The sequence below is a fragment of the Dermacentor andersoni genome, chromosome 8, assembly GCF_023375885.2.
Source record: "Dermacentor andersoni chromosome 8, qqDerAnde1_hic_scaffold, whole genome shotgun sequence".
Classification (NCBI taxonomy): domain Eukaryota; kingdom Metazoa; phylum Arthropoda; class Arachnida; order Ixodida; family Ixodidae; genus Dermacentor; species Dermacentor andersoni.
In genome coordinates, this window is record NC_092821.1 from 63,365,734 (window position 1) to 63,380,218 (window position 14,485).

General features: G+C 43.9%; 1 protein-coding gene across 5 annotated transcripts in view; it reads right to left on the bottom strand.

The window, feature by feature from the left end:
• Window positions 1-14,485, bottom strand: part of LOC129383544 (uncharacterized) — a 220,587-nt gene that overhangs the window by 101,733 nt on the left and 104,369 nt on the right. The window lies entirely within an intron of this gene.

Genomic DNA, 14,485 nt, shown 5'->3' on the forward strand with positions numbered 1-14,485 from the left:
CAAAAATATGGAATGTTCCATATTGTCGCACTGGCTATGGTCGGCAAATGATCCAAAACAAACTTCCACGTCTACTAAATGAGTTTAATAAAAAACATATCGATATTCGCGAAGCAACATTATCTGACTTGTACACATTCTTTCTAGCCTAACATTGACCACTAGAGCTGTTTACGATTGCTATTTAATTATATTGTTTCAATGTCACTATTACTAACCGTACATTGTTATGAAATGTGCTGTCATTCGATGCTGAGGTGAAGTAAAGTATGTTAACGCATGTTGCCCTACGTAGGACAGTAACTAATGTGTTTCATTTTATGGTTTTGTCAAGGTTTATGGCAATGTTGTGCTTAATATGATGGTTTTGCAAAAGTGTACGACCATGTCAACAGGACGTGTGTGCCTCTGCTGTTGTCTTTTGCCAGCGTGGGGGCGAAGGACTCCCTCAAGCCATCCTTGAATGGCTTTTCCCTTCGCCTCCCATCACATGTATATGTGATAAACCAATAAAGAATCAATCAATCAATCAACTGGACGCTGTTCAAAACAACCCTACTTAACCTCATTACAAAATTCATACCGGTTATCTGAATTAGGTGCAGTAAAAGAGCGCCTTGGTTCAATGAGCGGCTGCGAAGAGCCAATAAAAAGAAAAAGCGTTTGTATAGGCAGGCAGTTGATAACAACCTATTAACTACGTCGGAAACCTACAGGAAAAGCGACAAGGATTATCAACGAATGCTGAAAGCCACCCGGCGCCAATTTTACAGTGGCGTCTTACCCACTATGCTATCTAATAATCCCCAAAGGTTTTGGAGCGTAATTAACCCACATTCACGTCCCGATTCATCCTTAACAAATTCTAATGGTGATCAGCTGGACAATGCCCATTGTGCTCAACTCTTTAACAACGCTTTTTCGTCTGTTTTCACTCATGAAGTCATTACCCCTTCTCTAGCACTCAGTTCACTTCACGATTATTCCATGCCCTCTATAGTCAAAAGTGATGATGGTATTCTTTCTTTATTAAAAAACCTTAAAGATACTACTAGCACGGACCCGCTTGGCTTTCACTACAAAATACTTCGAAATATATCTCAGAGTTGTTTTCAAGTCCTATCTGCACTTTTTTCTCAGTCTTTATCATCTGGCTGCATCCCTCATGACTGGCGAGTAGCTAAAGTAATGCCAATTTTCAAATCTGGCAGCCGCTCTGATCCCCTAAACTATAAGCCCATTTCATTGACTTGCACCTTCTCAAAGCTCCTCGAACATGTCATGCACACCCATATCATTAATTATCTTGAAGATCACAACATCATATTTAAATATCAGCACGGTTTTCGCAAGGGATTTTCTTGCGACACTCAGCTTGCTGGGTTCACAAACGACTTATTTACTTTAGTAGACGGCGGATTTCAAGTCGACGCTTTGTTTCTCGATTTTTCTAAGGCATTTGATCGGGTTCCCACCATAGACTACTACTCAAGTTATCGCATCTCAATGTTCACCCCCAGGTTTTAGCATGGATTAAAGACTTCCTCTCATCTCGCGTTCAGTTCACAGCTGTTCATGGTTCTAACTCTTCAATGGCTCATGTCAGATACGGTGTACCCCAAGGGAGCGTGCTTGGTCCCCTGCTCTTTCTAATATTTATTAATGATTTACCCACTTGTGTGTCTTCCCAAATTAGACTGTTCGCGGACGACTGTGTTGTGTACCGAGCCATTAAATGTGAAACTGACCACCAATTTTTACAAACTGACCTCGATTCAATTAACACTTGGTGTTCATCGTGGCTAATGATCCTAAACCACTCTAAGACAAAGCTGGTCTCCTTTACAAGAAACTCTTCCCGCATCCCAACCGCATACACTATTAATCACGTAACAGTTGAGACAGCTTCTACTTACAAATATTTAGGAGTTCACCTTCAGTCCGACTTAACCTGGAATTATCACATTGATCTGATTCTAGCAGCTGCTAACCGTTCTCTTGGCCTCTTAAAACGTAACCTTCGACACGCTCCGGCGCCTGTGCGTAAACTTGCTTATACCACCCTAATCCGACCTAAAATCGGGTACGCTTCAGCCATATGGGACCCGGATCAAGCCTACCTCATAGATAACATCGAATCCCTGCAGAACCGTGCTGCTCGTTTCATTTTTTCAGATTACTCACGTTTCAATAGCGTCACAGTGTTAAAGGCTCGTGCTGGTCTTGATAAGCTTTCCCATCGTCGCAAACTTGCTCGCTTAACACTTTTTCACAAAATTTACCATCATCCCTTGCTTCATGACGATTTCTTTCAATCACCATCGGCGGTCTTTCCACGCCGTGACCATCCTTTCAAGATCAAACGCATCATTTGCCGTACTTCATCTTTTGCGAAATCATTCATACCCAAAACAATAATTGAGTGGAACCAGCTGCCTGCTTCAATCGCAACTGAAGTGAATACGTCTAAATTTTATGAACTTCGAAAAAATGAATGCAATGAGTAGCTTTCCTTCTAGTTTCGTGTTTGATTTTGCACATATATATATATATATATATATATATATATATATTTTTTTTTTCTTGTGTTCTGTTTATTATGTTGCGTTTTTCCATTGTCTCATTCTGTGTTGCTGTTCTACTTTTTTTTTTTTATTCTTGTTGCCTATTCCTTGAATACGCTTCTCTATATGTTTGTTGAATTTTTGTCATCCCCCTATGTAATACCCTCGTTGTGAGGGCCTTTAGGGGTTTCTTGAAATAAAGCAGTTATACACCCTAAATACGAAATATCAACGCAGCTCTTTAGGTATTTTCATTTCGCGGTCTATTGAGGCAAAGCATTTGAGAGAGACATGTACCAGAGTCGCAGATCGTAGAAAACCTGATCTTCGTGTAACGCGCGTCGGCCTTTACACATGAGTCGTCGAAGATTCCAGTGTAATCTCTGGTGCTGCGTGGCATCCAGAAAGTACTACACAATTCCCGTCGCGCGTACAATCAGATTACAAAACGCTTGCAGGCCAAACCTAGCTGACCAAGCAATCGCGAGCGAGCGCTGACGGGAGCCAAGGAGGTTTAAATAAAACTTGCTGGAGCGGAGGGGACGCCCCTAAGCTGAAGCCGCGCGCCGCCATCTTGCCATAGGGAGAAAGCGCGCCTTCTTCCACGGCAGCCGAAGTGTGCAGTCAGCGTGGTAGCGTCCGGAAGTTGTAATGGTTACCCCGTGCGTTGCGTACGGCTACACAAATCAAGTGAAATAGTACTCTGGGATTACGTTTCACTTGTAAGTAGCACATATTATGCTTCACGAAAGCTTTACCTGTCTCAACGCATGCTGACGCCAGGCAATCTGTCTCCAAATTCACATCTGACGGTCGTTGTTTGTTCCCAAACAGGTTTCCTAAGGGCCCAAATGTGTGAAGCACGTGGGAGCAGGCTGTTCGGTGGGGAGGCTAGTAGCCAAAAGACGGCGATTACATATGTACGAGGCATTTCACGCCGGTTTGTTTCGACCCGACCGGGCAGACGATTCGGCTGCGACTGGGAAGTTGAATGAGCAGGTTTAACGCATTTCCAAAGCACCTGCAAAAACGGGTGAGCACAAATTCTTGTGCTAGTTGATATCGCCGGTGCGAAGCGTGAAAAGGAAAAGAACGCACCGTTTGCTATTCGATGAAATTACACAGACGACATTTTTCATCGGTTGCTGTGTTGTCTTGATTAAAGGGGGTTGTCTGATGTGTGAGGAGGACATAGAGGCGTTCACTGCAGCCCGCTGATGCAGCCCCGCTGATGCAGCCCCGCTGATGCAGCTACGCTGATGCAGCCCCGATAGAAAGCAACTCCTCAAGACCAGAGAGGCATGTACCAACCCGTGCTGCGTGCTTTTGCGGTAATGCTGCATTTCTCCAGTCATTGAGCTGATGAGTGTGTACGATCGAAGTTTACTGGAGCACTGCCAGCAGAACACACTATACCAGAATGGTACAGTTACATCAACGGGAATCCTAGCTTCACAGTTGAGTCACTGTCTTTCTTGAAAAAGCTTGTCCAATGCCGCATGAAGACACTGTACTGTACTTTGATTGTCGATGACATGCCGATCAGGAAACATGTTGAGCTTGTGGGCGACAAAGTGTTAGGATATGTGGACTTTGGGACTGGAATGAACTATGACAGTCTGCCTGAAGCCAGGAATGCGTGTGTCTATGTGCTCGTTGACTTGAACCTGCGACTGAAGTTGTCAGTTGGGTATTTTTTAATTGATTTACTGACAGGAGTGCAGAGAGCCGAGCTAAACAAACAGTGCCTTGAGCTAACGTCAATACACGTTTAGGTTGTTTCACTGACATGTGATGGCGCTGTGTTGCATATCATGCCCTAGCACGGCGATAACCGCGCTCTTGCTCTCGCACCCTCCCCTGTCATGCTTATCCTTGTAAATAAGGTGGCTCTAAATAAAGCGCTTCGCGCAAGCCACCGGGCTGACTTCTGTTCGCCCAATTATGGAATAAACGGTTCCATTCTGTCAGCACGGTTGCCTTGCCGTGAACACGACATAAATGGCGATGAGGATGCCGACTGTACCCCGGTATAAGACCTCTTGAAGTCCTTCGGCACCTAGAGCAAGAACTGCGTCGATGCCGTCGTCACACCTTAGCCATTTGGGACAATCGAACATATTTATGAGCCTATAAGTGACTGGCGTTCATACAAAGAGCGATTACTGTCTTATTTCCGTGCGAGTAAGGTAGCGAAAGAACTGAAGGTTGAAGTGTTTGTAAGCCTAATTGGGCCACAGACTTCTGAACTTCTGAAATCCTTGACCGTTCCCCAAAGGCCTTCAAGCCAGCCGTTCGAAACGCTGCCCCCTTAGCCGCTTCGTAACCACTTGTCTCAAAAACCATCCGTTATCGGTGAAAGGGCCAAGTTTCATCGCAGGTCACAGAAAAAAACCGAAAGCCGACGAGGAGACGTGTGCAATCTTGGAGCTGTGCTGAAGCGCTTATCAGAAAGAGGCGACCAGATTAAACAGGCGAAGTGCGAATTTCTCAAGGAGCGCCTGCACTACTTGGGTCACATTAGAAGCGCCGATGGCGTTCGTCCAGTCCCGGATAAGGTCGAAGTGATTCAGAAGGCGCCAAGGCCAACAGAACAGGCAGCAACTCGGGTCCTTGCTGGGGCTACTTAACAACTACGGATAATTCATTCCTAATTTCGGCAGTGTGGTTTCGCCCCTCATTAGGATTTTGCGCAGCGACGTCCAGTGGTCCGGGAGCGACGAGTGCGAAGCTGCCTTCATTCGTATGAAAGGCGTGCTGTCTGCGCCTCTTGTATTGACCCACTACGACCACAGCCTGCCGCTACAGTTGTCTTGCGACGCTTCAGCGAATAGAATTGGTCAGTGCCTAGCCACATATATTCAAACGGTCAGAGTCACCCAAATGCTCATTAAAATTACATTAATTAAATTATGTGGTCTTACGTGCCATAACCACGGTCTGATTATGACGCACGCCGTAGTGAGGGACTCGGGAAATTTTGACGACCTGGGTTTCTTTAGCATGCACCTAAATCTAAGTACACCAATTGCGTATTCATTCAGAACTTTATGCAAGGCAGGGTGCAAGGCAAGGTTGGGTGCAGCCGAATTGAGAAAGAAGCACTAGCGTTCATTTTTGGAGTGAAAATGTTTCACTATTACCTTTATGGGCGTAACTTTGTGCTAGTAAGCGACCACAAAGCCGTGCACACAATTTTGCGACCTAAGTCATTCCTACAATAGCCGTCACAAGATTGCAGCGTTGGGCAGTTCTGTTCTCTGCGTACAATATTACTCTGAAGTTCTAGTCGTTATACCAAAATGAAGAGTCCGACTGCCTTTCCCGTCTTACACTTCACGCCTTCCGTGAAGCACAGGAAGACAGATCTTATGCTCTATGCTTCAGTACGGCCGGGAAATTGCTGAAGAAACAAGCCGCGACCTATGGCTGAAAGCTGTCTCATGCTACTTGCTGATGGGATGGCCTAATCACGCACTAAATAGTGAACTAAAACCGCTTTTCAGCAGACGCTGCGAACTTTCTTTGCAGCAAGGATGCATGCTGCTTGGTACCCGCGTCGTCATTTCCGAACGTTTCCGGTCGTTCATGCTAGAGCAGCTGCATCAGGAGCATCCTGAAATCGTGAGGACCAAGAAGTTGGCGAGAAGTTACGTGTGGTGGCCAGCCATAGACCGCGACATTCAGCATCAAGTAAGCATCTGCCAGTCCTGTCAGCCGCAACGTAACTTGCCTTGCCCCGCTCCGCTGCACCCATGGGCTTGGCCGACCCGTCCTTGGGAACGAGTTCCCGTGGCCTTCGCAGGTCCGTTCAAGGGTGTCATGCAATTATAGACGCGCACTCCTAGTGACCGGAGGTCTTCGTGATGAAAGGCGCTTCAGCTGAGAAAACAATCGACTGCTGGTACAGTTTGTTTTGCCGTTTTGGTTTTCCAGCGACCCTCATGTCAGATAATGGCCCTCAGTTTACATCCAATACTTTTGCTAGCGACATGTGGAGCATTGATATACGTCGCGTGCGCAGCGCACCATATCATCCTAGCAGTATCAGTCGAGCAGAACTCTTCGTGCAGTTGGTGAAGATAGCGTTACGCGAGAATTTTTGCATCACTACCATCCACACCCGCAGACTTGCTGTTAGCTTATCGCAACCTTCCGCACGCAACTACAGGCGACGTTCCAGCGGCCATGTTCCTCTGAAGACGTTTGCTCACACGGCTCGTTCTGATGCTGCCTTCAGTTAAAAAAAATGTCTCCATGAGGCAATCGCGCAAACTCTACGTTGGTGCCCGAGACGACAAATTCAGAAGTACTTTAGTGTTGCACGCTGTGTTAAGGTCCGGAACTTTAGGTCGGGTGGCAAATGGTTCTCTGCTACTGTACTCGCGCTCATGGGTCCAGTTTCGTATAAACTAAGTGTCGCTACTCCTCGAGGTGTGTTTCACTGCGTTCGTCACAAGAACTACATAGCGCGTTTACCACCATACGATGACTACAGTGCATCTAGCACCGTTCCTGGAGCCTTAGCCACAGCCTCCAGCCAACCAGCTCCCGATTCGTCAGGCCAGGGTTCCAGCCCTGCAGGGTAGCCAGGTGTCTGCACTGCCTGAGCGTCGCTACCCAGTTCTCAACAGGAGAGCCCCTCATCGCTACGTTCCATAGTCAAGTGTTGTAAACAAAATAATTCAAAAGGCGCAGCGCGACAAACCACATCACAAGCGCTCACTAACAACTAGTTTTATTCGCACTGAAGCCGGCCTACTTTTGCGCAAAGGGCTTGCATGTAACACCGCAGTTAGCACAGATACGGTCTCACATGGCCAACCAAAATCAAGATGCCGAAAAAGTTTAAGAACACGTTACTAACTCCATAAAAGCAGCAAGAACAAGATATGTTCGTCGAACATATTTTACTATCGCCACGTATCTCAATACTTGGGGCTAAGGTAAAGTCACTATGCAGAAAAAATGATAATGAAAACAAGGAACATTGGCCCAGAACAAGGCGTCCATACACTTGGTTTGAGCAGGCTTCTGTATTGAAAAAAAGACACCTTTAAAAGGGTGTGAATCATTTCAGACCTAAACAAAACCTTCAAGAAACTTAATCTCATCGTCATTCAAAAATATCGATGGCTTTCTGACGATCTTTTAATAAAAAAAGCTTCCACGATTTCTCGCTCGGTCCTGTTTCTTTCTTTCCTCAGAAACTTGTGTCGTGAAACTTTGGCTTGCAGCCGCACAGCTTGCTACATTCAGCCAGAAAGCCACATGTCTATGTGGATATGAATGTTTAATTTCTCTCCCTACTCGTTGTCCTAACATTCCAGATGACACCTTAATTGATCACGCATTACCGAACTTAACAGATCCACCTGAGGCTGGCATTATTACCACCGATATTACCGATCACTATCCTATCCTTCTACGCCTGCGCAATCACTCAGCCTTACCTAACACGTCATTTTACAGAGGTATACTTGACAAAGAGATGTTCCTTGCTAGCGTAACTAAAACTGACTGGTCGGAAGTTGTATCGTCTAATGACCCTCAATAAGCTTTATCGCAATTTTTAACGACACTTTCATCGCATTTCAACTGCCCCTCTCATAAAATCAAATGCAAAAAAGGTATCATCGCCAGAAAATGCGTCGCTTACATATAGCCCTCTGAAAGCAATGCGGTCACGTGAAAATTTTTATAAAAAAACAAAGAAGCAACCTTTCAATACTAAATTACTTGCCCGTGGCAAAAAATGTTCTAACACACTTTCTGCACAGTTGAGAAGTGCGAAGAGAAATTATAACGAACAAAAAATTATAGAATGTGGTAATAACATTAAAAAAGTGGGAAATATTTAACACCTTTTTAAACCATAACTCTCAGAACGTTATTTCGAGAATCATTCACAATGGCATGGTATACATTAATCCGCTTGATATTGCAAGTGCCTTTTGTGATGCTTCCTTCAATAACACTTCTGATTCCGCTTCATGCTGTAACATGTCCTCTAACCGCTTACCTCATTCATTTTTCCTTTTTCTAACAACCTTCGATGAAGTATTTTAGTAAATAAAACCCTTAAAGCCACTAGTGGTGGCCTAGATAATAATAACGCTTACTACAGTAAAGTGATCGCGTAACATATCACTAACGTCCTCTCAGCTATCATTAACCTGATTCTTAAAACCGGTGTTTTTCCACGCTAACTTAAACGCGGTTGAGTCATTCCCGTTTGCAAAAAAAGGTGATCGCACGCTTACACAGAATTAAGACCCATTTGCGTTCTTCCATTTTTTATAATAACGTTATTGAAAAACTTATCGAAAAGCGTCTAACAAAATATTTAGATAAGTTCAGTATTGTTTCCCCTCATCAGTTGGGCTTTCGCTCTGGCTTTTCAACTAATCCAGCACTTATTTCTCTTACTGATTATCTTAAAAAAGCGATTGACGATGGTAAATTTGCAGCATCGATATTCGTTGATCTATCCAAGGCTATCTATCTTGAGGCCATCGGAATAACTGGTACGCCTCTACTACTTATCAGCAGTTACTTACAAGATAAGAAACAAGTCGTTAACATTTCTGGGTACTACTCTAAAGAAGCTACTACTAACATTGGTGCACCACAGGGGTCCATATTAAGTCCTCTACTGTTTCTAATTTATATTATTAATCTGCCTAGTTGCCTCTCCTCATTGAAGTGTATTGTCTACGCTGATGATACTACTATATTTACTTCTAACAACTGTATATCGACGCTAACACGATAGCTAAACGGAGATCTCGTGGAAATTTCCATATGGTGTGTACAACTTAACAAGCTGGAGATTATCCATAATAAGACCAATTTTGTCGTCTTTGCCTCACATCCGCGATCGCCTCAGCTCCTTCAATCTATTTCCATCAACAATCTCCTAACTAATGCAGTTGATCATTGCACCTATTTAGGTGTGGAATTTGATCGTCGTCTTAAATTTCACCTTCACATAGCTAATGGGAAAAAGAAAATGGCATACGGAGTACGCGTTTTAATAAAAGCACGACCATATTTCTCATTTTCTACTCTCAAGTCCCTTGATTATGCTTTTGTTCATTCCCATATTAACTATAACATTGAATCATGGGGAATCACTCATAACTTTCACCTAACTTCGTTGCAAGTCATTCAGAATCGAGCTATTCGACTAATAACATTTTCACCTCGTAGCATTAGCGCAAATCAGCTGTTACATGCACATAATATTTTGAATAAGACAGATCTTGTTAAATATGTAATATGGCCATATTTATTTTTAGGGCATTAAACAATAATATTCCAGTAACCATCATACCAAAGACATCCCTTACTAATGTAAATAATACTAGATTTGCAGGAAATATGAACTTCATTTTACCCATCATTCACGCAAACTATGGTAAGCAGTCATTACATTTTTCAGCTTTATCTATGTGGAACACATTACCATTCCCTTTAAAATTGTTCAAAGCTCACAGGTTTCATACATAACTTAAGTATTTTCTTTTATCTTCCACCGACTTTCCCATTTGAATGTACTATGTGTTATATCTTTAACTTTCACTTTGTTTCTCTCTGTATGTCTCTCGCATTTTCTTTTACTTCTTTTTTTCTTCTTAAGTTATTTTTTGTAGTTTCACCTTTTGTTGTCTAATCCAAAGCCTTGTTATTGCTTAATACATTCCTCTGCTGCTTTTCTGTTCATTGATGCCTTGTCTCCTAAAACCTTTATTCTCGGAAATTTCACATGTTGCCATTGTTGTTTTATTAATTCTAGTCATCATGCACAGGAGGTCCGATTTCAGTTTCTAACTACGGACCTGCTTCTGTATATACTTATGTAATTATCCCCATTTTTGTCTTGAATAAACTGATTCTGATTCTGATGTCTTATTACGTACATTAAGATTATGCTCCCTGGCCGGCTCGTTGGAACGCTTCCCCGTTTGGCCTATATACCAGCGAGCGCAAAGCAAGGAAATTTCATAAACATTTTCATACAGTTTGTGAATTTATTTCTGTGCTGAGTCGTGCACCGTGGCAACTTCTCTTTGTCATTGCACACATTTTTGGCAACTTACACGGCACAGAAAGCACAATCGGGAACTTATGCTTCGAAGCAATCTTCTTGACGCGGTGTGACAGTTCATGAATATACGGAATCGCCTGCACCGGCCTTGTTTTGCTTACCAAGCTTACTTTTTGGATTAGGGCTCTTAATCTTTCGAAAAAACGCTTCCGAAAACGCAGTAACTAAAACCGATGATTATCCGGCTTCTTTCAGCCACGTCACCTGGAGGCCGAAGCTTTCGCTCATTACGTGGAAGCATGCTTTCGTTAGGGCGCATTTAGGGCATTTCATTACAAGTTATCATTTGGCAAGTTTGGAAGGGGCACTGTTAAAAGGTAGCAGCCCCTTCTTAGACCTCGGGTTATATTGCCGGCATATATGGTCATCCCAGAAGAGAAGTTGCCACAGTGCACTACTCAGCACAGAAATAAATTCACAGACTGTATGAAAAATGTTGTTTATGAAATTCCTTTGAGGCGCAGTCGCCGGTATATAAGCCAAACGGGGAGACGTTTCAATGACCGGGCCCGCCAAAGTTTCACGACACTTAAGTTTCTGAGGAAAGCAAAAGACAGGACCGAGCGAGAAATCGTGGAAGCTCTTTTTTATTCAAATATCTGCGAACAACTGCGTCAGCAAGCCATCCATACTTTTTTATGACGATGAGATCGAGTTTCCTGAAGGTTTCGTTTAGGTCTCAAATGTTTCACCCCCTTTTAAAGGTGTTTTTTTCGACACAGAAGCCTGCTCAAACCAAGCGTGTGGATGCCTTGCTCTGCGCGTATGTTCCTTGTTTTCATTATAATTTCTTTCTGCATAGTGACTTCATATTAGCACCAAGCATTGAGATAGGTGGCGATAGTAAACTATGTTCGATTAACATATCTTGTTCTTGCTGGTTCTGTGAATTTAGTAACGTGTTCTTAAACGTTTACCGTATCTTGTTTTTGGTTGATCATGTGTGACCAGCTTCGGTGCAAATAAAACCAGATCTTATTCAGCGCTTGTGATGTGGTTTGTGTTTCTTTGTCTCCGTCCCAGTCGCGTTGCGCCTTTTGAATAGTAATGAACCAACTCACCCACATCAAAGTTTTACTGAAACAAAATAAGTACGGCGCAATGTTGCATAGCACGCCCTAGCACGGCGACAGCCGCTCTCTTGCTCTCGCACCCTCACCTGTCACCCTTGCCCTTGTAGATGAAATAGCTCTAAATAAAGCGCTCCGCGCTAGCTACCGGGCTGACTTCTGTTCGCACAATCATAGAATAAAGGGTTCTATTCTGTCAGCGTGACTGGCTTGCCGTGAACACGTCACGCTGCATCATGCATCACCATGGCGAAGTTTCTCACTGCAGGCCCCAAACCACAATCTGAACACTTTTCTACATGCTTTGAGAACTCGTGCGACCCTAACAAAACAGTGTACATATTGTAGGATGCGTGTCACATGGTCAAGGTCACCCGTAAACCCTTCGCAACCGTCAATCCCTTGTTTGATGGCGACGTCAACTATGTCAAGTGGGCATACATAAAAGCACTTGAAGCACTAGATCGAAAAGAAGGGCTGCCGCTAGACAATAAATTAATGAATATCCATGCGAAATGGGAAAAGCAGGAAATGAAGGCGAGAGTCGCAGTCCAGGCATTAAGTGCGTCAGTTGCTGATGCTCTGGAGTGTTGTGATACTGAACTAAGGTTGCCTGAATTTAAAGGTGCAAGTGGTACTACAAGATTAATAACAATTCTTGACCAGGCTTTTACATGCTCAACTCCAGAAATCATCTCGCGAAGTCGTTCAAGGCACCGTTGACTAAGCAAAATAAAGCATGCTGGAGGCTGTTCTCTTGCGAAGCTAAAGCCTAGATAATGGCTGCGAAAAACACGAAAGGGCAACGCATCCTAAAAAGTGCAAAGAAGACTGGATTTCGCAGGCTTCCTTGTGAAGAGTGGGCACGGTGGCACTGCAGAAGCCATGTCACCTGTAACTCGTCTTCTGTTCCTTGAATAGGTGCTGTTGATCTGCGCATCTTGCCATGAGAACGCATACAACACGTGCATCGTTGGATCCGTTCCTGATATGGCCGTCTTCGATTGGGAAGTGCCTGTCAGCGACACCCTCGGCACCAGATACTATGGAAGCATCACGGGTACTTCGTGCTGTCCTATAAAGGCAGCGGATTTAGCAACCCGCGTCAGTGGGCGCGGTGGCACCGCAGAAGCCATGTCACCTGTAACTCGTCTTCTGTTCCTTGAACAGGTTGGTTTCTATTCGTATTATGTTTACAAGAATGATAATCGCTTCAAGCTAGTGCTGCCGTGCCCAAAAGTGCTTTATTTGTCATTCGCTTCTCTGTGTTTGTTATCTGGTGACATTGAGACGAATCCAGGTCCTAACACAACAACGCTCTTGAAAGAACTGCTTGACGGGCAACAAGCCATCAAAACGGATTTAGCCGCCTTGATCGAGAGAATAAAACAAGTTGAGCAGACGGTGCAGGCTGTCAGGGACAAAGCCAAAGTGATAGCTGAGTTGACTAAGACAAGCAAAACCCTGAACGCGTCTGTAAAAACGCTGCACGATAGGCTTGTGTCATTGGAAGATAGAAGCAGACGAAATAACCTCATGGTTTTTGGAATTCCGGAGGGCGAAGAAGAAACAGCACAAGAACTATCTACAAAAGTGCTTACAGATTTATTTGACAAACAGCTGAACGTAACCCTGCACACAGTTGAACGAATACATAGGGTCGGGAAACGGCAGAGCAGACAGCCGCGACCTGTTATTCTAAAGCTTTAAGATTCCAGAGAAAAATCAATAGCATACAAAGCTGTAAGAAACTAAAGGGAACTGGCGTATCCATTGCTGATAACTACAGCAAGGAAACAGTTACCAAACGCAAGCTTCTTTGGAATTCTGCGCAGGATGAACGAAAACAAGGGCAGCGCGTGCGTCTTGACTATGATAAAATGTTAATCGGTGGTGATATGTACAGTTGGGACGACGAAAAAAACCGTCGAGTCAAGCTCAGGCGTAATAAGAGTGCGCTATCAGCTGTAAGCGAGGACTGACCGAAACAGAGAGGGCATCATGAATTTCGTCTAGTTAACTTTAATGCTAGAAGTATCGTGAATAAGACTGCAGGCTTAGAGTACATTTTAGTGAATTATGATCCGGACGTTGTTACGATCACAGAGACATGGTTGCGTTCAGAGATTCAAGATAATGAGATAATGCCTCCCGGATACAATATAGTACGTCGGGATCGACAGCCTCGAGGAGGTGGTGTTGCAATAATAATGAAAGAAAATATTGAATTCAAAACACTAAACGGTATCCCAGGGCACGAAAGTCTTTAGTGTGAAATGAATATTGGAACGTCACGAGTCCTACTCGGTACAATTTACCGACCCCCAAACTCACCTCTTTAATTCTTAGAGTCGATACAGAGTTACTTAGAAGCAAACAAAAAGCGCCACTGCCGACTACTCCTAACCAGTTACTTCAATTTACCTGCAATTAACTGGGACACATTCGCAACAGAATTGCGGGAACAGGCACACTGCGATTTGCTCCTTGAGATTGCATTCAATCATGACCTTTCACAAATTGTTCGTTAAAGTGCGCGAAATTCAGGGGAAAGTCCATCTATCCTGGATCTCGTATTCCTTGACGGGCGCTTTGACCAGTTTGAAGTGTCGGTTGAGGAGGGTATCTCAGACCATGAAGTTGTCTTCGTTCAGACAGCACATAACGAGACAAAGTAAAAATATAAAGAGGCGCTTACATATGTTCCAAATTTTTTGGAAGCTGATGACACAAGTATCATT